Below are 21,372 nucleotides of genomic sequence, written 5' to 3'. Positions count from 1 at the left end.
ACTTCAACAAGACGTCCCAACTCCTGTATTCAATGTTCTGACCGATGAAACCAAGCATGCCGAATGCCTTCTTCACCACTCTGTCCACCTGTGACTCCACTTTCAAGGAGCTATGAACCGGTCCCCCTAGATCTCTTTGTTCTGTAACTCTCCCCAACGCCCTACCATTAACTGAGTAAGTCCTGCCCTGGTTCAATCGACCAAAATGCATCACCTCACATTTATCTAAATTAAACTCCATCTGCCATTCGTCAGCCCACTGGCCCAATTGATCAAGATCCCGTTGCAATTGGGGATAACTTTCTTCACTGTTCACTATGCCACCAATCTTGGTGTCATCTGCAAACTTACAAAATGTACCTCCTAAATTCTGATTGAAATCATTAATATAAGTGATGAGAGAGAGGTGAGAATGAGAGTTAAGTATATAAACTTTATTGGATTGTAATTACAACAGGTATATAAGCACATTAAATATTCATCACCACTGTAAGGAATTACTGCTCAGATACCCTCTGCCCCCACCCTTCCGCCATCCACTTCATGATGTGGGTCTCAGTGCATCAGGAGAGAGAGACAGACAGAGAGCTTTGAGTCAGGGTTGAGGGAGACCTTCAAGAGGCTTGGATCCCCATGGAATGTTCTGTTTCTGATAGACAGGGAATTAAGGGTTATGGGGAGAAAGCGGGAAAGTGGAACTGATCCACTTCAGATCAGCCATGATCTTATTGAATGGTGGGGCAGGCTCGAGGGGCTGGATGGCCGACTCCTGCTCCGAGTTCTTATGTTCTTAGAATGAGGGGTCATGGGGTCATTCAAAATAAGGGAGCCAGACTCCAGCTCTGAGTACGAGTTAGGAATGCAGATGTTGGAGCGGTGCGGAAAGCAGGTCGGACACCATCAAGTTTGGCTCCCGGGGGGGGGGGGGGTTTGGTTGGCTCCATTCAGCCGCCAACTAGCCGCCCCCCCCCCTCCCCCCCCATCCCCACCCCCAGCTAGAAGGTCACCACCGCAAATGTCCAGGTCAAACAATATTCAAACCCTGCGAGTTCCCATTTACTTCCACAGTTAAAAAGAAAAACACCATTGGGAGAAACATCGTCACGGCAACGGGCCTGTCCACAGAGGGCGAACGGGCGACGTCAGCCATCTTGAAGATGGCAAACCCAATTTTCTGCGGCGTTGGATGAGTTGGTAGGGAAAGTGAGCTGGCAGGAGGGAGGGGGGCGGTTGGGGTGCAGGGGAGTTTTGGGGAGGGAGATGATGAGCCACAGAAGGTATTTTGCCCCACCCCCCCGATCCTCGTCGCCAGTTTATGAGATCCCATACAGACTGCCGGAGGCTTCACGGAGAGCGAAGGTCACCCGGTCACTGAAGTTTTCGGAGGCCAGCTGGCTCAGGATGACGGAGGTGGTCTGTAGCTCCAGCTCCCGGTCGATCAACTGTTTGGTGGCCACTTGGTAAATCTGGAGGAGGAGGTTTGGGGAGACGGAGAAAAGAAAAAACACAATGAAGAAATCACGTTTGCGCCAGTTGGGGGAGGAGAGGGGAAGGAAGGGCTGGGATCCTCGATGTTGTTTGCCCCACTTAGAAGCCTTTATTGTATTTCTGCCCAATTTCTGCCTAATTTCTGGGACCTTTAGACCAGAAAACATAGGAGCAGAATGAGGCCACTCGGCCCATCGATCCTGCTCCCCCATTCAATCATGGCTGATATTTTTCTCATCCCCATTCTCCTGCCTTTTCCCCATAACCCCTGATCCCCTTATTCATCAAGACCCTATCCATCTCTGTCTTAAAGACACTCAATGACCCGGCCCTCCACAGCCTTCTGCGGCAAAGAGTTCCACACATTCCCCACTCTCTGGCTGAAGAAATCCCTCCCCGTCTCTGTTTTAAAGGAGCGTCCCTTCACCCTGAGGTTGGGGATGAAGTAGAAATGATCGAAAGCTTCAGGTTTTTAGCTGTCCAGATCACTAACAATCTGTCCTGGTTCCCCACCTAGGGAAAAGGTGAAGGAAGGGAGGGAGGGTGAGATGGAGGGAGGGAGGGAGAGATGGAGGGAGGGAGGGAGAGAGATGGAGGGAGGGAGGGAGGGAGATGGAGGGAGGGAGAGATGGAGGGAGGGAGGGAGGGAGGGTGAGATGGAGGGAGGGAGGGAGAGATGGAGGGAGGGAGGGAGAGATGGAGGGAGGGAGGGAGAGATGGAGGGAGGGAGGGAGGGAGAGAGATGGAGGGAGGGAGGGAGGGGAGAGATGGAGGGACAGGGTTCCTCACCTGCACAGTGATAAGCTTGTCCGCCAGCGAGTCAGCCTCTGTGAGTTCCTCACCAAAGCACAGAGTCACCTGGTACTGAGGGAGAGCAGTGGTTCCCAGAGCCTGATATTGCTGCAGATCTGGGGGGGAGAGAGAGAGAGAGAGAGACAGGGAGAGGGAGAGAGAGAGAGAGAGAGGGAGGGAGAGAGACAGAGAGGGAGACAGGGAGAGAGAGGGAGGGAGACAGGGAGAGGGAGAGAGAGACAGGGAGGGAGGGAGAGAGAGAGGGAGGGAGGGAGGGAGAGAGAGAGAGGGGGAGAGAGAGAGAGGGAGGGAGACAGGGAGAGGGAGAGAGAGACAGGGAGGGAGAGAGAGACAGGGAGGGAGAGACAGGGAGGGAGGGAGAGAGAGAGGGAGGGAGGGAGAGAAACAGGGAGAGGGAGGGAGAGAGGGGGAGAGAGAGAGAGAGAGGGGGAGAGAGGGGGAGAGAGACAGAGAGAGGGGGAGAGAGACAGAGAGAGGGAGGGAGAGAGACGGAGGGAGGGAGGGAGAGACAGAGAGGGGAGGGAGAGAGAGAGGGAGAAAAGACAGAGAGGGAGGGAGAGAGAGACAGAGAGGGAGGGAGGCAGAGACAGAGAGAGGGAGAGACAGAGAGACAGGGAGGGGGATAGACAGGGAGGGGGATAGACAGGGAGGGAGAGACAGGGAGGGAGGGAGAGACAGGGAGGGAGGGAGAGACAGGGAGGGAGAGAGAGAGAGACAGAGGGAGAGAGACAGAGAGAGGGGGGAGAGAGACAGAGAGAGGGGGAGAGAGACAGAGAGGGGGGGAGAGAGACAGAGAGAGGGAGGGAGAGAGAGACAGAGAGAGAGGGAGAGAGAGACAGAGAGGGAGGGAGAGAGAGACAGAGAGGGAGACAGAGAGGGAGGGAGAGGGAGAGAGAGAGAGACAGGGAGGGAGAGAGAGAGAGACAGGGAGGGAGAGAGAGAGAGACAGGGAGGGAGAGAGAGAGAGACAGGGAGGGGGAGAGAGAGACAGAGAGGGAGGGGGAGAGAGAGAGAGAGAGGGGGAGAGAGACAGAGAGAGGGAGGGAGGGAAAGACAGGGAGAGAGAGGGAGAGAGAGAGGGAAAGACAGGGAGAGAGAGGGAGAGACAGAGAGAGAGGGAAGGGAGAGAGAGAGAGAGGGAGAGACAGAGAGAGAGAAGGGAGAGACAGAGAGAGAGGGAGGGAGAGACAGAGAGAGAGGGAGGAAAGACAGGGAGAGAGAGAGGGAGGGAGAGAGACAGAGAGGGAGGGAGAGAGAGGGGGAGGGAGAGAGAGAGACAGAGATTGGTAAACACAGGTCTTCACGGAGCTCCTTCCTGCTACTGACCGCAATGCTGTCCCATCCCCCCACACTGACCGCAATGCTGTCCATCCCCCACACTGACCGCAATGCTGTCCATCCCCCCACACTGACCGCAATGCTGTCCATCCCCCCACACTGACCGCAATGCTGTCCATCCCCCCACACTGACCGCAGTGCTGACCACCCCCACACTGACCGCAGTGCTGACCACCCCCACACTGACCGCAGTGCTGACCACCCCCACACTGACCGCAGTGCCGTCCATCCCCCCACACTGACCGCAGTGCTGACCATCCCCCCCACACTGACCGCAACGCTGACCATCCCCCCCCACACTGACCGCAGTGCTGACCATCCCCCCCACACTGACCGCAGTGCTGACCACCCCCACACTGACCGCAGTGCTGACCATCCCCCCACACTGACTGCAGTGCTGACCACCCCCACACTGACCGCAACGCTGACCATCCCCCCCCACACTGACCGCAATGCTGTCCATCCCCCCACACTGACCGCAATGCTGTCCATCCCCCCACACTGACCGCAATGCTGTCCATCCCCCCACACTGACCGCAATGCTGTCCATCCCCCCACACTGACCGCAATGCTGTCCATCCCCCCACACTGACCGCAATGCTGTCCATCCCCCCACACTGACCGCAATGCTGTCCATCCCCCCACACTGACCGCAGTGCTGACCACCCCCACACTGACCGCAGTGCTGACCACCCCCACACTGACCGCAGTGCTGACCACCCCCACACTGACCGCAGTGCCGTCCATCCCCCCACACTGACCGCAGTGCTGACCATCCCCCCCACACTGACCGCAACGCTGACCATCCCCCCCACACTGACCGCAGTGCTGACCATCCCCCCACACTGACCGCAGTGCTGACCACCCCCACACTGACCGCAGTGCTGACCATCCCCCCACACTGACTGCAGTGCTGACCACCCCCACACTGACCGCAACGCTGACCATCCCCCCCACACTGACCGCAACGCTGACCATCCCCCCCCACACTGACCGCAGTGCTGACCATCCCCCCCACACTGACCGCAACGCTGACCACCCCCCCCTACACTGACCGCAGTGCTGACCACCCCCACACTGACCGCAGTGCTGACCACCCCCACACTGACCGCAACGCCCCTCCCCACCCCCACACTGACCGCAGTGCTGACCATCCCCCCCACACTGACCGCAGTGCTGACCATCCCCCCCCACACTGACCGCAGTGCTGACCACCCCCACACTGACCGCAGTGCTGACCACCCCCACACTGACCGCAGTGCTGACCACCCCCACACTGACCGCAGTGCTGACCACCCCCACTGACCGCAGTGCTGACCACCCCCACACTGACCGCAGTGCTGACCACCCCCACACTGACCGCAGTGCTGACCATCCCCCCACACTGACCGCAGTGCTGACCACCCCCACACTGACCGCAATGCTGACCATCCCCCCCCACACTGACCGCAGTGCTGACCACCCCCACACTGACCGCAGTGCTGACCACCCCCACACTGACCGCAGTGCTGACCACCCCCACACTGACCGCAGTGCTGACCACCCCCACACTGACCGCAGTGCTGACCACCCCCACACTGACCGCAGTGCTGACCACCCCCACACTGACCGCAGTGCTGACCACCCCCACACTGACCGCAGTGCTGACCACCCCCACACTGACCGCAGTGCTGACCACCCCCACACTGACCGCAACGCTGACCATCCCCCCCCACACTGACCGCAGTGCTGACCACCCCCACACTGACCGCAGTGCTGACCACCCCCACACTGACCGCAGTGCTGACCATCCCCACACTGACCGCAGTGCTGACCACCCCCACACTGACCGCAACGCTGACCATCCCCCCACACACTGACCGCAGTGCTGACCACCCCCACACTGACCGCAGTGCTGACCACCCCCACACTGACCGCAGTGCTGACCACCCCCACACTGACCGCAGTGCTGACCACCCCCACACTGACCGCAGTGCTGACCACCCCCACACTGACCGCAGTGCTGACCACCCCCACACTGACCGCAGTGCTGACCACCCCCACACTGACCGCAGTGCTGACCACCCCCACACTGACCGCAGTGCTGACCACCCCCACACTGACCGCAGTGCTGACCACCCCCACACTGACCGCAGTGCTGACCACCCCCACACTGACCGCAGTGCTGACCACCCCCACACTGACCGCAGTGCTGACCACCCCCACACTGACCGCAGTGCTGACCATCCCCCCACACTGACCGCAGTGCTGACCACCCCCACACTGACCGCAGTGCTGACCACCCCCACACTGACCGCAGTGCTGACCACCCCCACACTGACCGCAGTGCTGACCACCCCCACACTGACCGCAGTGCTGACCACCCCCACACTGACCGCAGTGCTGACCACCCCCACACTGACCGCAGTGCTGACCACCCCCACACTGACCGCAGTGCTGACCACCCCCACACTGACCGCAGTGCTGACCACCCCCACACTGACCGCAGTGCTGACCACCCCCACACTGACCGCAGTGCTGACCACCCCCACACTGACCGCAGTGCTGACCACCCCCACACTGACCGCAGTGCTGACCACCCCCACACTGACCGCAGTGCTGACCACCCCCACACTGACCGCAACGCCCCTCCCCACCCCGCCCCTTCCCCAGGCCCCTGTCTCTCCGCACCCCCCCCCAGGCCCCTATCGTCACCCCCACCCCCCCCAGGCCCCTGTTCCCCCCCCCCCCCCCCCAGGGCCCGGTCGGATAATTACCCTGGTTGAATTTCTGCCTGTCGAACAGCTTCTCCACCCGGTCTCGCTCCAGCTTGTTTGGTCGGTCAGGCCGCGGGGCACAGGGCCCACTCCAGAAAACCCGCCCCTGGCACAGACGCGAGGCAAAGATACCGTTGGCGTTGCTGTCCAGCATGACACCGCGCTCCAGGAAGGTTAGCAGCTCCTTGGTGGCCTGAAGCTTCTCCGGCTGGGCCACACCATCCGTGGGTGGGAAACACAGCTTCTCCAGGGCCTGGGGGCCAAAGGCATCATCGCCACGTGGGGAGGGCGCAGAGGACGAGATCCTACAGCGTGCCTCGTTACCTGGCTGCTGACCTGCACGCCGCCGTAGTAGAATGAGACGCACATCGAGTTGGGGCCTAGGACGGAGTAAATACAACAGCCTTTTACACACAAATAGCCAGCTGGGCTCTGACATGCTTGTGTGGGGCCTGTGTCTCTGGGCAGGGCCTGCATCTCCGGGCGGGACCTACATGGCCCAGGCGAGGCCTGCATGGCCGAGTGAGGTCTGCGTCTCCAGGTGTGGCCGGCGTGGCTCTGTGAAGCCTGAGTCGTCAGGTGAGGCCTGCGTGGCTCTGTGAAGCCTGCATCGGTAGGTGAGGCCTGTGTGGCTCTGTGAAGCCTGCGTCGGTAGGTGAGGCCTGTGTGGCTCTGTGAAGCCTGCGTCGGTAGGTGAGGCCTGTGTGGCTCTGTGAAGCCTGCGTCGGTAGGTGAGGCCTGTGTGGCTCTGTGAAGCCTGTGTCTCCAGGTGAGGCCTGCATGGCTCTGTGAAGCCTGCGTCGGTAGGTGAGGCCTGTGTGGCTCTGTGAAGCCTGCGTCAGTAGGTGAGGCCTGTGTGGCTCTGTGAAGCCTGCGCAGCTTGATTACGGAGGCCTGCGTCGTCAGGTGAGGCCTGTGTCGTCAGGTGAGGCCTGCGTGGCTCTGTGAAGCCTGCGTGGCCAGGTGAGGCCTGTTATCGTCGGGTGAGGCCTGCACGGCTCGATCGCGGAGGCGTGCATGGCCACCTTAAGCCTGGATGCATTCCCCACGAGGCCTACGTGGATTAGTAAGGCCTGCCTAAACTAACGAGGCCTAGTGAGAGCAGTCAGGCCTGCTAGAAGCTCTTTCACTGAGAGAGAGAGAGATAAACAGGCTAAAAGGAATGTTACCTTTATCTGGCAGGCTGGGTGTAATCGAGCTGGTGATGTTTATCATATAATCAGGCGGGACTGTCAGCCGAGAGAGAGAAAGAGAGAGACTTAGACAAGATATTCATACCCTTCACCCCACCAACCCCTTCCCCTCCCTGTGCTGAATTCAGAACTCCCCAAAAACGCACCCTGTTTTTCTCAGAGAGAGAAAGAGTTGAGGAAACTAACATCAACAGTGTAGTTCGCAGATGACACAAAGATTGGTGGCACAGTGAACAGTGAAGGAAGTTATCTCCAATTGCAATGGGATCTTGATCAATTGGGCCAGTGGGCTGACGAATGGCAGATGGAGTTTAATTTAGATAAATGTGAGGTGATGCATTTTGGTCGATTGAACCAGGGCAGGACTTACTCAGTTAATGGTAGGGCGTTGGGGAGAGTTACAGAACAAAGAGATCTAGGGGTACAGGTTCATAGCTCCTTGAAAGTGGAGTCACAGGTGGACAGAGTGGTGAAGAAGGCATTCGGCATGCTTGGTTTCATCGGTCAGAACATTGAATACAGGAGTTGGGACGTCTTGTTGAAGTTGTACAAGACATTGGGAAGACCACACTTGGAATACTGTGTACAATTCTGGTCACCCTATTATAGAAAGGATATTATTAAACTAGAAAGAGTGCAGAAAAGATTTACTAGGATGTTACCGGGACTTGATGGATTGAGTTATAAGGAGAGGCTGGATAGACTGGGACTTTTTTCTCTGGAGCGTAGGAGGCTGAGGGGTGATCTTATAGAGGTCTATAAAATAATGAGGGGCACAGATCAGCTAGATAGTCAATATCTTTTCCCAAAGGTAGGGGAGTCTAAAACTAGAGGGCAGAGGTTTAAGGTGAGAGGGGAGAGATACAAAAGGGTCCAGAGGGACAATTTTTTCACCCAGAGGGTGGTGAGTGTCTGGAACGAGCTGCCAGAGGCAGTAGTAGAGACGGGTACAATTTTATCTTTTAAAAAGCGTTTGGAAATTATTATTTACTAGTGTCAGAAGTAAGGCTGACATTAACACTGCAATGAAGTTACTGTGGAAATTCCCGAGTCGCTGCACTCCGGCACCTGTTCGGGTTACACTGAATTTGGGAACATTTAGCACGGCCAATGCATACTAAACACAGCACGTCTTTCAGACTGTGGGAGGAAACCCTCGCAGACATGGGGAGAACATGCAGACTCCACAAGGACAGTGACCCAAGGCCGGAATTGAACCCGGGTCCCTGGCGCTGTGAGGCAGCTCTGGGTGTCACCGTGCTGCAGTGTACATGGGTACAAAGGGGCCAAACGTGGGCAACTGGGATTAGCTTAGGGGTTTTAAGAAAGGGGCAGTATGGACAAGTTGGGCCGAAGGTTTCGTACTGGAAACCTCTACGACTCGATCCCTATCCCTCTTCTCAAATCCTCTCACTATTAAGGCCAACTTGTCATTTACCACTTTTACTGTCTGCTGTACCTGCCTGCTTACTCAATCCTCCTCGCGACTGACTCTGCTGGGGGGCCTACTGGACTCTGGCGAGGCCTATCCTGGCCTGGTCTGGCCCACACAGTCCCACTGGGCCCTGTTTGACCCTGCTGGGGGGCCTGCTGGACTCTGGCGAGGCCTATCCTGGCCTGGTCTGGCCCACACAGTCCCACTGGGCCCTGTTTGACCCTGATGGAGGCCCCGGGAACTCTGGCGAGGCCTACCCTGGCCTGCTCCAGCCTACACAACCCAGCAGGGGCCTGTTTGACCCTGATGGAGCCTACAGGGCTCTGGCTAGGCCTGCCAAGGCCTGCTCCGGCCTACACGACCCTGCTGGGGCCTGCTTGACCCTGATGGAGCCTGCAGGACTCTGGCGATTCCTGCTAGGGCCTACTCTGGCCTACACGACCCTGCTGGGGCCTGCTTGACCCTGATGGAGCCTGCAGGACTCTGGCTAGGTGTGCCAGGGCCTACTCTGGCCTACACGACCCTGCTGGGGCCTGTTTGACCCTGATGGAGCCTGCAGGATTCTGGGGATTCCTGCTAGGGCCTGCTCCGACCTACACGACCCTGCTGGGGCCTGTTTGACCCAGTGGGAGCCTACGGGACTCTGGCGAGGCCTGCCCATGCCTGCTCCGGCCTACACGACCCTGCTGGGGCCTGTTTGACCCTGGTGGGAGCCTACGGCACTCTGGCGAGGCCTGCCTCTGCTCCTCCTGACCCCACCTAGCCCCCGAGTGCCACTAACCTTCAGTCACCGGAGTCAGGATACAGTCCAACGAGATGGCCTCACCAGAACCTTCCTCCTGAGCAGACATATCGGAGCCTGAGCTAGGATCGGAGCTGCTATCGCTGTCCATCAACTGGGATTCGATGGAAGGAGCGTTGCTCTTCACCTGCTGGGGAAACGGGAGAAGGAACATCACTCTGTATCTGCTGGGAAACGGGGAACGTCGCTCTGTATCTGCTGGGAAACGGGGAACGTCGCTCTGTCCCTGCTGGGAAACGGGGAACGTCGCTCTGTCCCTGCTGGGAAACGGGGAACGTCGCTCTGTCCCTGCTGGGAAACGGGGAACGTCGCTCTGTCCCTGCTGGGAAACGGGGAACGTCGCTCTGTCCCTGCTGGGAAACGGGGAACGTCGCTCTGTCCCTGCTGGGAAACGGGGAATGTCGCTCTGTCCCTGCTGGGGAAACGGGAGAAGGAACATCACTCTGTATCTGCTGGGAAACGGGGAACATCGCTCTGTCCCTGCTGGGAAACGGGGAACGTCGCTCTGTCCCTGCTGGGGAAACGGGAGAAGGAACATCACTCTGTATCTGCTGGGAAACGGGGAACGTCGCTCTGTATCTACTGGGAAACGGGGAACGTCGTTCTGTCCCTGCTGGGAAACGGGGAACGTCAGTCTGTCTCTGCTGGGGAAACGGGGAACGTCGCTCTGTCCCTGCTGGGAAACGGGGAACGTCGCTCTGTCCCTGCTGGGGAAACAGGGAACGTCGCTCTGTCCCTGCTGGGGAAACAGAGAACATCGCTCTGTCCCTGCTGGGGAAACGGGGAACGTCGCTCTGTCCCTGCTGGGGAAACGGGGAACGTCGCTCTGTCCCTGCTGGGGAAACGGGGAACGTTGCTCTGTCCCTGCTGGGGAAACGGAGAACGTCGCTCTGTCCCTGCTGGGAAACGGGGAACGTCGCTCTGTCCCTGCTGGGGAAACGGGGAACGTCGCTCTGTCCCTGCTGGGAAACGGGGAACGTCGCTCTGTCCCTGCTGGGAAATGGGGAACGTCGCTCTGTCCCTGCTGGGGAAACGGGGAATGTCGCTCTGTCCCTGCTGGGGAAACGGGAGAAGGAACATCACTCTGTATCTGCTGGGAAACGGGGAACATCGCTCTGTCCCTGCTGGGAAACGGGGAACGTCGCTCTGTCCCTGCTGGGGAAACGGGAGAAGGAACATCACTCTGTATCTGCTGGGAAACGGGGAACGTCGCTCTGTATCTACTGGGAAACGGGGAACGTCGCTCTGTCCCTGCTGGGAAACGGGGAACGTCAGTCTGTCTCTGCTGGGGAAACGGGGAACGTCGCTCTGTCCCTGCTGGGAAACGGGGAACGTCGCTCTGTCCCTGCTGGGGAAACGGAGAACGTCGCTCTGTCCCTGCTGGGGAAACGGGGAACGTCGCTCTGTCCCTGCTGGGGAAACGGGGAACGTCGCTCTGTCCCTGCTGGGGAAACGGGGAACGTTGCTCTGTCCCTGCTGGGGAAACGGAGAACGTCGCTCTGTCCCTGCTGGGAAATGGGGAACGTCGCTCTGTCCCTGCTGGGGAAACGGGGAACGTCGCTCTGTCCCTGCTGGGAAACGGGGAACGTCGCTCTGTCCCTGCTGGGAAATGGGGAACGTCGCTCTGTCCCTGCTGGGGAAACGGGGAACGTTGCTCTGTCCCTGCTGGGGAAAGGGGGAACGTTGCTCTGTCCCTGCTGGGGAAAGGGGGAACGTCGCTCTGTCCCTGCTGGGGAAACGGGGAACGTCGCTCTGTCCCTGCTGGGAAACGGGGAACGTCGCTCTGTCCCTGCTGGGGAAACGGGGAACGTCGCTCTGTCCCTGCTGGGGAAACGGGGAACGTCGCTCTGTCCCTGCTGGGAAACGGGGAACGTCGCTCTGTCCCTGCTGGGAAACGGGGAACGTCGCTCTGTCCCTGCTGGGGGAAACGGGGAATGTCGCTCTGTCCCTGCTGGGGAAAGGGGGAACGTCGCTCTGTCCCTGCTGGGAAACGGGGAACGTCGCTCTGTCCCTGCTGGGAAACAGGGAACGTCGCTCTGTCCCTGCTGGGAAACGGGGAACGTCGCTCTGTCCCTGCTGGGAATCAGGGAATATCGCTCTGTCCCTGCTGGGAAACGGGGAACGTCGCTCTGTCCCTGCTGGGAAACGGGGAACGTCGCTCTGTCCCTGCTGGGGAAATGGGGAACGTCGCTCTGTCCCTGCTGGGGAAACAGTTTGGTTCTTCTCTCTCTGAGATCCCATTCCCTCTCCTCCCCATCTTCACCTCCTGACCCCCCTTTCCTGTACCTATCTCCCTCCCCACCCCCACTTCCCCCCGCATTCCCAATCCCGCCTCACCTCCTCCATGGCTCCCACTTGATTGCAGAGCGGGGAGCTGGACCGGGATGTCTCCATGGCGACATTCTCACTTCCCTCCATCTTCACCGAGCTGAGGGGAACGGCCGACGGAAACCTCTCTGTGAACGGAGTCAGAGAACACAGGTTAGACCGAGAGAGAGAGAGAGGGAGAGAGAGACAGAGAGAGAGAGAGAGACAGAGAGAGAGAGAGATAGACAGAGAGAGAGAGAGACAGAGAGAGAGAGAGAGAGACAGAGAGAGACAGAGAGAGACAGAGAGGGAGACAGAGAGGGAGAGAGAGAGGGAGAGAGAGAGGGAGAGAGAGACAGAGAGAGACAGAGAGAGACAGAGAGGGAGACAGAGAGGGAGAGAGAGAGGGAGAGAGAGAGGGAGAGAGAGACAGAGAGAGAGACAGAGAGAGACAGAGAGAGAGAGAGATAGACAGAGAGAGAGAGAGACAGAGAGAGAGAGAGAGAGACAGAGAGAGACAGAGAGAGACAGAGAGGGAGACAGAGAGGGAGAGAGAGAGGGAGAGAGAGAGGGAGAGAGAGACAGAGAGAGAGACAGAGAGAGACAGAGAGAGAGAGAGAGAGACAGAGAGAGAGAGAGACAGAGAGAGAGAGAGACAGAGAGACAGAGAGAGAGAGAGACAGAGAGGGAGAGAGACAGAGAGGGAGAGAGACAGAGGGAGAGAGACAGAGGGAGAGAGAGAGACAGAGAGAGAGACAGACAGACAGAGAGAGAGACAGACAAGAGACAGAATTTAGCACGGCCAATCCACCCTAACCTACACATCTTTCAGACTGTGGGAGGAAACCTGAGCACCCGGAGGAAATCCACGCAGACATGGGGAGAACATGCAGACTCCACACAGACAGTGACCCAAGCCAGGAATCGAACCCGGGTCCCTGGCGCTGTGAGACAGCAGTGCTAACCCACTGTGTCACCGTGCCCCCGGGAATCGAACCCGGGTCCCTGGCGCTGTGAGACAGCAGTGCTAACCCACTGTGTCACCGTGCCCCCGGGAATCGAACCCGGGTCCCTGGCGCTGTGAGACAGCAGCGCTAACCCACTGTGTCACCGTGCCCCCGGGAATCTAACCCGGGTCCCTGGCGCTGTGAGACAGCAGCGCTAACCCACTGTGTCACCGTGCCCCCGGGAATCGAACCCGGGTCCCTGGCGCTGTGAGACAGCAGTGTTAACCCACTGTGTCACCGTGCCCCCGGGAATCGAACCCGGGTCCCTGGCACTGTGAGACAGCAGTGCTAACCCACTGTGTCACCGTGCCCCCGGGAATCGAACCCGGGTCCCTGGCACTGTGAGACAGCAGTGCTAACCCACTGTGTCACCGTGCCCCCGGGAATCGAACCCGGGTCCCTGGCGCTGTGAGACAGCAGTGCTAACCCACTGTGTCACCGTGAGACATAAATCCAACTCCCCCCCACGATGCCCCACTCTGTCAGCAGTGGATGAGGACTCACTCTTCACAGTGGTATCGTCGATAATTTTGTAGACTTTGTACGGTTCAGAGATGTCCAGCTGGGAGCGTTTGGGAACCTCCTCGAACTCGCTGCTCTTGTTCAGCGCACACCGCAGTCTGGTTTTCCAAGTAGCAGGATCCACCTTATCCCCATCCTTAAACTTGCCCTTAAACTGAGCCCAGGCCTATTGGAGGAAGCAAGGACAGGTACAGCACGGGATTAGACACAGAGTAAAGCTCCCTCTACACTGTCCCCCCCATCAAACACTCCCAGGACAGGTACAGCACGGGGTTAGATACAGAGTAAAGCTCCCTCTACACTGTCCCCCCATCAAACACTCCCAGGACAGGTACAGCACGGGGTTAGATACAGAGTAAAGCTCCCTCTACACTGTCCCCCCCATCAAACACACCCAGGACAGGTACAGCACGGGGTTAGATACAGAGTAAAGCTCCCTCTACACTGTCCCCCCATCAAACACTCCCAGGACAGGTACAGCACGGGGTTAGATACAGAGTAAAGCTCCCTCTACACTGTCCCCCCATCAAACACTCCCAGGACAGGTACAGCACGGGGTTAGATACAGAGTAAAGCTCCCTCTACACTGTCCCCCCCATCAAACACTCCCAGGACAGGTACAGCACGGGGTTAGATACAGAGTAAAACGCTCTCTGCACTGTCCCCCCATCAAACACTCCCAGGACAGGTACAGCACGGGGTTAGATACAGAGTAAAGCTCCCTCTACACTGTCCCCCCATCAAACACTCCCAGGACAGGTACAGCACGGGGTTAGATACAGAGTAAAGCTCCCTCTACACTGTCCCCCCATCAAACACTCCCAGGACAGGTACAGCACGGGGTTAGATACAGAGTAAAGCTCCCTCTACACTGTCCCCCATCAAACACTCCCAGGACAGGGACAGCACGGGGTTAGACACAGAGTAAAGCTCCCTCTACACTGTCCCCCCATCAAACACTCCCAGGACAGGTACAGCACGGGGTTAGACACAGAGTAAAGCTCTCTCTGCACTGTCCCCCCATCAAACACTCCCAGGACAGGTACAGCACGGGGTTAGATACAGAGTAAAGCTCCCTCTACACTGTCCCCCCATCAAACACTCCCAGGACAGGGACAGCACGGGGTTAGACACAGAGTAAAGCTCCCTCTACACTGTCCCCCCATCAAACACTCCCAGGACAGGTACAGCACGGGGTTAGACACAGAGTAAAGCTCTCTCTGCACTGTCCCCCCATCAAACACTCCCAGGACAGGTACAGCACGGGGTTAGATACAGAGTAAAGCTCCCTCTACACTGTCCCCATCAAACACTCCCAGGACAGGTACAGCATGGGGTTAGATACAGAGTAAAGCTCCCTCTACACTGTCCCCATCAAACACTCCCAGGACAGGTACAGCACGGGGTTAGATACAGAGTAAAGCTCCCTCTACACTGTCCCCCCATCAAACACTCCCAGGACAGGTACAGCACGGGGTTAGATACAGAGTAAAGCTCTCTCTGCACTGTCCCCCATCAAACACTCCCAGGACAGGTACAGCACGGGGTTAGATACAGAGTAAAGCTCTCTCTGCACTGTCCCCCCATCAAACACTCCCAGGACAGGTACAGCACGGGGTTAGACATAGAGTAAAGCTCCCTCTACACTGTCCCCCCCATCAAACACTCCCAGGACAGGTACAGCACGGGGTTAGATACAGAGTAAAGCTCCCTCTACACTGTCCCCCATCAAACACTCCCAAGACACGTACAGCACGGGGTTAGATACAGAGTAAAGCTCCCTCTACACTGTCCCCCCATCAAACACTCCCAGGACAGGTACAGCACGGGGTTAGATACAGAGTAAAGCTCCCTCTACACTGTCCCCCCCATCAAACACTCCCAGGACAGGTACAGCACGGGGTTAGATACAGAGTAAAGCTCCCTCTACACTGTCCCCCATCAAACACTCCCAAGACACGTACAGCACGGGGTTAGATACAGAGTAAAGCTCCCTCTACACTGTCCCCCCATCAAACACTCCCAGGACAGGTACAGCACGGGGTTAGATACAGAGTACCATCTGAATGAATTTGGGGGGGCCAGTTCCATGATGGTCAGAGTACTGGGTGGCGGAGAATCCTCTGAGGCATTCCCAGTCACCAATGGTGTCAAACAGGGCTGTGTGCTCGCACCCACACTGTTCAGCATGATGTTTCCTGCCATGCTGAATGATGCCTTCCAGGGCAGTGTTGCTGGAATCAGCTTCAAGTACAGAGTGGATGGGAAGCTTTTCAACCTGAGGAGACTTCAAGCTATTACCAAAGTGAAGGAGACTGTTCTGAGAGATTTCCTCTTTCCCAATGACTGCACCCTGTATATTGGCTCAGAGCCAGAGATGCAAGTCAGTATGGACAAACTTTCCACGGCTTGTGACAACTTTGGACTCACCATCAACATTAAAAAGACCGAAGTCATGCACCAGCCTGCTCCTCATGCACCGTACACAGAACCCATAATCACAATCAAAGGGCAGAAACTACAGGCAGTGGACTAGTTCACTGATCTTGGCAGCACCCTCTCCCAAGCAGTGACTATTGATACAGAAGTTAACTGCAGAATAACAAAGGCAAGTTCTGCTTTTGGTAGACTGCGCTCCACTGTATGGGAACGTCGAGGAATCCGCCCAGCAACAAAACTGAAGGTCTACAGCGCCGTGGTACTCACTACCCTCCTGTATGTCTGTGAAACGTGGACTGTGTATCAAAGGCATGCAAGACAGCTCAATCATTTCCACATGACTTGTCATTGCAGAATATTACGCATCAGATGGCAAGACAATGTACCAGACACTGAAGTTCTCTCTAGAGCAAGTCTACTATCAGTCCACACACTGCTGATGAGAGCACAGACCCGGTGGGCAGGTCATGTCATCCGTATGTCAGACGAGCGCATATCCAAGCAGCTCCTTTTTGGGGAACTCTCTGCTGGAAGACGCTCGCATGGAGGGCAGAAGAAATGTTTCTAAGACACACTCAAAGCCTCCCTGAAGTCACTTGACATTGACACGACCACCTGGGAAACACTGGCATAAAACCGCCCTACCTGGCACTGCCTCATCCACAAAGGCTGTCAAGCTCACGAGGCAAGGTGTATTGCTGAATCACAACTTAAACACGAGCTGCGCAAGTCCAGAGCCACCAGCGCAACAACTACAGTGTCTACACAAGTCTGTCCAATATGTGGCAGGACATTCTGTGCCCGAATTGGCCCTGATCAGTCATCTTCAGACACACCGCAACCAGCCTCAAATGACTAATGGTGTCGAGGTCCTCATCGATGACGATGGACGAATGAATGGAGATACAGAGTAAAGCTGCGTCTACATTGTCCGCCCCCCACCACCCCGGATCAAACACTCGCTCTCTCACTCAGTTCCCTCACCAGGTTGGATCTGTCCCTTGAGACAATTCCCCCGACCCCAATCACCGTCCCAATTTGGGAATATATCGTTCCTTCACTACGGCTGGGGTCCAAATCCTGGAACTCCCTCTCTAACAGCACTGAGGGTGTTCCCCACACCACACGGGGCTGCAGGTTCAAGAAGGGGCAGCTTCACCCACCACCTCCTCAGGGGTCAACAAGGGATGGGCAATAAACATTGAACCCAGTCAGCGAGGCACACATCACAGTCATAGAGGTTTACAGCATGGAAACAGGCCCCTCGGCCCAACTTCTCCATGCTGCCCCCTTTTTTTAAACCCCTAAACTAATCCCAATTGCCCACATTTGCCCCATATCCCTCTATACCCATCGTACCCATGTAACTGTCTAAACACTTTTTAAAAGACAAAATTGTCCCGCCTCTACTACTGCCTCTGGCAGCTCGTTCCAGACACTCACCACCCTCTGGGTGAAAAAATTGCCCCTCTGGACACTTCTGTATCTCTCCCCTCTCACCTTAAACCTCTGCCCTCTAGTTTTAGACTCCCCTACCTTTGGGAAAAGATATTGACTATCTCGCTGATCTGTGCCCCTCATTATTTTATAGACCTCTATAAGATCACCCCTCAGCCTCCTACGCTCCAGAGAAAAAAGTCCCAGTCTATCCAGCCTCTCCTTATAACTCAATCCATCAAGTCCCGGTAACATCCTAGTAAATCTTTTCTGCACTCTTTCTAGTTTAATAATATCCTTTCTATAATAGGGTGACCAGAATTGTACACAGTATTCCAAGTGTGGCCTTCCCAATGTCTTGTACAACTTCAACAAGACGTCCCAACTCCTGTATTCAATGTTCTGACCGATGAAACCAAGCATGCCGAATGCCTTTTTCACCACTCTGTCCACCTGTGACCCCACTTTCAAGGAGCTATGAACCTGTACCCCTAGATCTCTTTGTTCTGTAACTCTCCCCAACGCCCTACCATTAACTGAGTAAGTCCTGCCCTGGTTCAATCGACCAAAATGCATCACCTCGCATTTATCGAAATTAAACTCCATCTGCCATTCGTCAGCCCACTGGCCCAATTGATCAAGATCCCATTGCAATTGGAGATAATTTTCTTCACTGTTCACTGTGCCACCAATCTTTGTGTCATCTGCAAACTTACTAACCCTGCCTCCGATATTCTCATCCAAATCATTAATATATTGGAGATGGGAGGAGGGGGGAGATGGGAAGAATGGGGAGGGTGGGGGAGGAGGAAGGGAGGGGGAGGGAGGGTAGGAAGGATGGAGGTGGGTGGGTGGGGGGAGAGAGGGGGGAAGGAAGAGAACAGGAGGGAGGGAGAGAGAGAAGAGCGAGGACGAAAGAGAGGGAGGTGGAGGGTGAGGGAAAGAGGGAGGGAGAGAAGCAAGAAAGGAATCTACCTTAAAAATGGCAGCGTCCTCATCGTGCCTGTAGTCCTGTTTGCCGGCGTGTTCCAGGGAATCCGGAACATTCCCAGCTTGCGGTCTTCCCAGACCAGACCTGGATACTTCTCACTGTCCACCTGCTGCACCATCCACTGCTTGAGCTTGCGGGTACACCGTACCCCTCCCGCCATCCTGACAGGGACACACACACAGAGACACACAAAGCAATTAGAAATAGGAGCAGGAGAAGACCCTTCCAGCCATTCACAGCAGCACAGTGGGTTAGCGCTGCTGTCTCACAGCGCCAGGGACCCGGGTTCGATTCGCCGGGGCACGGTGACACAGTGGGTTAGCGCTGCTGTCTCACAGCGCCAGGGACCCGGGTTCGATTCCCGGGGGCACGGTGACACAGTGCGTTAGCACTGCTGTCTCACAGCGCCAGGGACCCGGGTTTGATTCCCGGGGGCACGGTGACACAGTGGGTTAGCACTGCTGTCTCACAGCGCCAGGGACCCGGGTTCGATTCCCGGGGGCACGGTGACACAGTGGGTTAGCGCTGCTGTCTCACAGCGCCAGGGACCCGGGTTCGATTCCCGGGGGCACGGTGACACAGTGGGTTAGCACTGCTGTCTCACAGTGCCAGGGACCCGGGTTCGATTCGCCGGGGGCACGGTGACACAGTGGGTTAGCACTGCTGTCTCACAGCGCCAGGGACCCGGGTTCGATTCCCGGGGGCACGGTGACACAGTGAGTTAGCACTGCTGCCTCACAGCGCCAGGGACCCGGGTTTGATTCCCGGGGGCACGGTGACACAGTGGGTTAGCACTGCTGTCTCACAGCGCCAGGGACCCGGGTTTGATTCCCCGGGGGCTGACACAGTGGGTTAACACTGCTGTCTCACAGCGCCAGGGACCCGGGTTCGATTCCCGGGGGCACGGTGACACAGTGGGTTAGCGCTGCTGTCTCACAGCGCCAGGGACCCGGGTTCGATTCCCGGGGGCACGGTGACACAGTGGGGTTAGCGCTGCTGTCTCACAGTGCCAGGGACCCGGGTTCGATTCCCGGGGGCACGGTGACACAGTGGGTTAGCACTGCTGCCTCACAGTGCCAGGGACCCGGGTTCGATTCCCCTGGGGCACGGTGACACAGTGGGTTAGCGCTGCTGTCTCACAGCACCAGGGACCCGGGTTCGATTCCCGGGGGCACGGTGACACAGTGGGTTAGCACTGCTGTCTCACAGAGCCAGGGACCCGGGTTCGATTCTCGGGGGCACGGTGACACAGTGGGTTAGCACTGCTGCCTCACAGTGCCAGGGACCCGGGTTCGATTCCCGAGGGCACGGTGACACAGTGGGTTAGCACTGCTGTCTCACAGCGCCAGGGACCCGGGTTCGATTCCCGGGGGGCACGGTGAAACAGTGGGTTAGCACTGCTGTCTCACAGCGCCAGGGACCCGGGTTCGATTCCCGGCAGCACGGTGACACAGTGGGGTTAGCGCTGCTGTCTCACAGCGCCAGGGACCCGGGTTCGATTCCCGGGGGCACGGTGACACAGTGGGTTAGCACTGCTGTCTCACAGCGCCAGGGACCCGGGTTCGATTCCCGGGGGCACGGTGACACAGTGGGAAGGGGGGAGGGACGGGGAGGAAGGGGGGAGGGACGAACGGGGAGGAAGGGGGGAGGGACGAACGGGGAGGAAGGGGGTTGGGAGAGGGAGGAAGCGGGGAGGAAGGGGGAGGGGGAGGGAGAGGGAGGAAGCGGGGAGGAAGGGGGAGAGGAGAAGGGGAGGGAGGGAAAGGAGGGAGAGAGAGGCGGGGGGGAAGAGGGAGGGGGAGAGGGAGGGGGACTGAGAGAAGGGAAGGTTAGTGAGGGAAGAGAGGGAGGGGGAGAGAGGGAGGGGGAGAGAGGGAGGGGGAGGGGGAGAGAGGGGAGGGGGAGAGGGGGAGGGGGGAGGGGGAGAGGGGAGGGAAGAGGGGAGGGGGAGAGAGAGAGGGGGAGAGAGGGAGGGGGGAGGGGGAGAGAGGAAGGGGGGAGGGGGAGAGAGGGAGGGGGGAGGGGGAGAGGGGGAGGGAGGGAGGGGGAGGGGGGAGGAGAGGGAGGGGGAGAGGGGAGGAGGGAGAGGGGGAGAGAGGGGAGGAGGGGAGGGGGGGGGAGGGGGAGGGGAGGGGGGAGGGAGAGAGGGGAGGGGAGGGGAGAGAGGGGGAGGGGAGGGGAGGGGGGGGAGGGAGGGGGGGAGGGGGAGAGGGGGAGGGAGTGGGGGGGAGGGAGGGGGGGAGGGGGGGGGGGAGGGAGAGAGGGAGGGGAGGGGGGGGAGGGAGGGGAGGAGAGGGGAGGAGGGAGGGGAGGGGGAGGGAGGGAGGGGGGGAGGGGAGGAGAGGGGGAGGGAGAGAGGGGAGGGGGAGGGGGAGGGGAGGGGAGGGGGAGGGGGAGGGGAGGGGGGGGGAGGGAGGGAGGGGGAGGGGGAGGGGGAGTTGACACAAGCCTGTTTACAAGGCAGGAAATGTGAGTGCTGAAGGAAGCTGGAGCGGTGAAGTGAGTTAACCCACATTTACCCCAGGTTACACCCCCTTTAAACCAGGGTCCCCCCCCCATCTCCAGGGCCAACTTCCATCCCCCCCGACACATTCACTTACTTCCAACTCCAGTTGTTGTTCCTGCGATTCCTCGCGCGCTGGCTCCCCGACACCCTCCCCCTCTCTCCCGATACCCCCTCGCTCACCGCCCACACTGCCACCTGGTCCCCACAGCGGCTGGATCCCCCTGTCTGGTTGTATTTTTGAGTTGTTATGGAGTACGGTGTGTGTGACTCTGCTCGGTTCTCTCACTGTTAAAGTACCGCCCTCCAGGCTCCTGCTCCCTCGCTTTTATACACTGGTC

The 21,372-nt window shown here is 58.1% G+C and overlaps 1 pseudogene across 1 annotated transcript; it reads right to left on the bottom strand.

The window, feature by feature from the left end:
• Window positions 1–986: 986 nt before the first annotated feature.
• Window positions 987–21,366, bottom strand: LOC145339604 (interferon regulatory factor 8-like; annotated as a pseudogene). The gene is made up of 9 exons (XR_013886042.1): window positions 21,129–21,366; window positions 18,513–18,689; window positions 13,644–13,827; window positions 12,163–12,281; window positions 9,805–9,952; window positions 7,565–7,624; window positions 6,396–6,775; window positions 2,278–2,396; window positions 987–1,466 (listed from the first exon to the last, which is right to left on the bottom strand). The product of XR_013886042.1 is annotated as an interferon regulatory factor 8-like (transcript).
• Between the last annotated feature and the right edge of the window lie 6 nt (window positions 21,367–21,372).

This window comes from Carcharhinus amblyrhynchos, unplaced genomic scaffold, assembly GCF_965287045.1.
Source record: "Carcharhinus amblyrhynchos unplaced genomic scaffold, sCarAmb.v2.hapA scaffold_567, whole genome shotgun sequence".
NCBI lineage: Eukaryota > Metazoa > Chordata > Chondrichthyes > Carcharhiniformes > Carcharhinidae > Carcharhinus > Carcharhinus amblyrhynchos.
This window is presented reverse-complemented; position numbering and strand designations above follow the sequence as displayed.